Here is a 3618-nt window from a genome sequence, read left to right on the forward strand (position 1 = left end):
TACACCAATTTTTAGGTTTCAACAAGCTTTAAATGTTTGTTAAGACTAAGGTAAATAAATCTTGAATTTTAAACCTTCACAATACTCACCTGGCCTTAATTTCACAATGCAATGGATGGTCTTTTTATTTTTATTTTTATGTGTTTTTATTTTTTAAAAAAGATAGTTTAAATTGGCTTTGCTCTTTCTTAATCTAATTAGTCTCTCTTAATTGATTAGGTTTCACTCGCGTAATTAATCTTAGGATTTTTTTTTTTTCCACTTCACTTATTAAACGCAAAAAACAAATTTGGAAAAAAGAATGTTTCAAATAATCAATGCAACAAGCTTTAGCTTAAAGCCAATATAATTTTAATCATAAAATTGAAATTTATTTGTTCACTAATGAATGACCATGCCTTTTAATAAACCATACTTTAGAGTCCTTACTAAGATATTACAAGTTATAAATAAAATAGAAATCTTGATAATGCTTAATTATTATAAAAAGAAAACCCTATTAAGTAAAAGGCAAAAACTTAGAAGCACGACGCCCACGAAAACAAGATTTGCCACTTTTATTAGCTTGTTTGAATTTCATTCAAGGAAAATGTACTTTAAAGAAAGTCATGAAAGAACCTTCCAAGAATCGTGCAAGATTCACAATAAATAGTTATGTCCTTAAAGTTTGCTGCTAATCTTGTAGAAATACTCTTTAAAAGCCTTTATATGAGATGTGAAAAGCTTAATGGTCACTGAAAAACTACCATCACCAGTTGAGCATGGTGTAATGCAAGTTTGCCCCTCAAATTTCAGTCCATTAATACCTGTAAAAATGGGCTCACCAAGCCCAAAATCAGCTTCATGACAAGGTAACCTAGCCCAAGAATTTATTGAGAAGTTTGGGCTTGTATAAGTTTGTGGCCCATGAAAAATATCCGATAATTTTGGATGGGATTCCACGTAATCAATAGCTGATTTTAGATACTCAATATCATCTAATTTCTTAATTGCCTCATGAATCTTACTCGCAACATACCAAAGTGGTTTACATGTGACATCTCCTGCCTTTTCTACACAAGTTGCATGAAAGAGGATATTACCACATTAACCTTGTGGTATTGCCATATCCTTCAATCTTGACCGTCCGTTTGCGGTGATGTAAAGTTTGACGTCTTGATCGTTTGCTAATCCACGCGCCTTGCATACACTGCGCCCACGTGCCCAGCTTGAATGTCAAATGTACTTAGCTTGTAATTTGTTACTTGAGAAGTTGCTTGTAATTTTAAGCTGTTAACTTGGTCTTTGGTGAGCTTGAAGATACACTCGGTTGTTGTAACCATTTCACCTAAGCAAGTAGTGAATTTCGAGTTAATTTATGCAAAAATAATCTTCTTCAAAAGTTACTTCCTTTCTCCCAAATAATTTAGACGTTGAAATTTTTTTCATTATTTACATTCTAAAGTTTGACCATAGATATTTAGTACTCTAGCTATGCATTTTGTAATAATCATAATATTTTCGTTTTACATCCGTTTCATAATAATTGTAATAATTCCTTATTTTTGGTAATGACTCATTTATATTTTATTCTTTCATCTCTTTTCTATCAATCCCACTTACAGTACTTTTTTTTTTTATTATTATTTATCTCTCCTACTAACAATTAAATATACTGATACCAACTATGATTTATATTATTACATTCTCCTTTTAGTCCCCTCCTTATAATTTACCTAAAACTATATATATGCAGTACCTAGTGTTGCGATTAAAAATGGAGGGTGTAATCTATTAAAAACAAATTGTACCATAAAATATGACGTTAAATAGATATAGCCGTATAAATATAAAGTTTCAAACTATCAATTTTTTAAATACTTTTAACTAGTATTAAATTATATACATTTAAGATTAAACTAGTACATTGACATGTAGGTCAAACTTGACTGTGTCAATTATTCAGATTTGGATGGGCGGAAGACATAATCACCTGATAAGCCCTTTGGGGCTAAAGGAGGTATGGATGGCTCATACTCCAAGTGTCGAAACTTAACTTGAGGGGGGTCACGAGGAGCAAGGTAAGCAACCCTATCATGAACAGGATAAACATCGAGGTCTAACCCTCGACCAATCTAGCCCACGAGTTGACAAAGTGATAATGTGAAGACCCATCACATACATGGTGATGTGTAGCAAACCCAAGACATACACTCCCGCATTTAAACCGAGTTAGTTGCACTAGTAGTATAGGGAACGACGAGACCCCTCCCGAGTAGTCACACGTAGGAAACAACCCCTTCATGAGTTGAGGGTCGGGACTTAAGTAGTCCCCGAGATCGGCTAGAGCTTCCGTCGACTCCGCCTCGAGAAATAAGACTCCCTTTGCATTGCAATCGATCTCGTACCTTCCGTTGTCATCGTTGAATTTTAGCCGCCCTGCTAATGGGTAGAATGGCACTAAGGCTCTACTACGAGCCTCCTCGAAAACGTCTGTTTCGAAAGCTTTTGTATAGAGGTGGAGAACGTTAGTATGCGAGTATGGTTGGCGTATTATCATGTCTAATTTTGATAGCCAAAGATTACCTTTTGGTGTCTCTTTAGCTGGACGTACCATGGTTGATTTCTTTACTTTGATGCTAGTATAGTTTTGATGAATAAAGGAAAAAGAAATTACTAATAATAATAATGTTATGAAATTTTTTCTTTCAAAAAAAAAGAATTGGGGTATATAAATTGGGTTTTTGTTGTGTTAAAATGCAGCATATTTAATTTGAAGGTGTGAGTATCGTAGTAATTGATTGCATTGGGAATAAAATGTGGATAAGTGTAGTTCTACTTATAGATGAAATTGATAGTTAAAGTGTGACTACGAGAAGCTTGGATAGGTCAAAAATGGAGGTGAAATTTGTGGTGAGGAAGCAGGTTGCATGGTTGATGGATGGTGTATGAATTGATTTGTTACACGTAGAAGATTGTAATTTGCATGCAGTAAAATTTGTAATATTTGGGAAGGTAATTGTCAAAAGCTTTTTTAAATGATGGCGATGTTATTGATGGAGATAGGGATGATAATTGACTATTTTTTTTCTTTTTTTTTTTTTTTTTTTTTTGGCTAATAGTCCGATTTTTTAATGCTAGTTATTTACGATAAAACTCATAATCTATTTTTTCTAAAAAAAAACTCAGAAACTATTTAATAAAATTCAGAATTTGTGAGAAAATATATAATAATAATAATAATAATATAGCTATAAGAAAATACATAATAATATAAAAGGTAAAATATTGTAAAAGACTAGCTTTAGCCGGATTATTACAATTGAGATGTGCCCAGTTAATTCTCCAAATTATTTTGTTTATCTGGGAGTATAATCATCTTTTCAAGTATTAGTAGAGGGGTACATGTGTCTTTTCATGTACTAGTTGAGGGGTACATGTGTAATTTCCTAAATGCAAGTTGCAAACAGTAATTGGACAGCTTACCAAAAGTACTGAATAAATGACCATATTTTTTCAATATATTTACAGAAATGTCACCAGATTAACAAAAATTCGTTTATCTGGCAGATAAACTTGTATTTGCCCGTTACAATTGGCCAATTTTTCCAGTGTTGACCTACCACAAAATTAAACACC

At 32.7% G+C, this 3618-nt stretch overlaps 1 pseudogene; it reads right to left on the reverse strand.

The window, feature by feature from the left end:
* Positions 1 to 660: 660 nt before the first annotated feature.
* Positions 661 to 3618, reverse strand: part of LOC145565405 (anthranilate N-benzoyltransferase protein 2 pseudogene) — a 4111-nt pseudogene continuing 1153 nt past the window's right edge.

This window comes from Chenopodium album, chromosome 10 (assembly GCF_948465745.1).
Source record: "Chenopodium album chromosome 10, dcCheAlbu1.1, whole genome shotgun sequence".
Lineage (NCBI taxonomy): Eukaryota > Viridiplantae > Streptophyta > Magnoliopsida > Caryophyllales > Amaranthaceae > Chenopodium > Chenopodium album.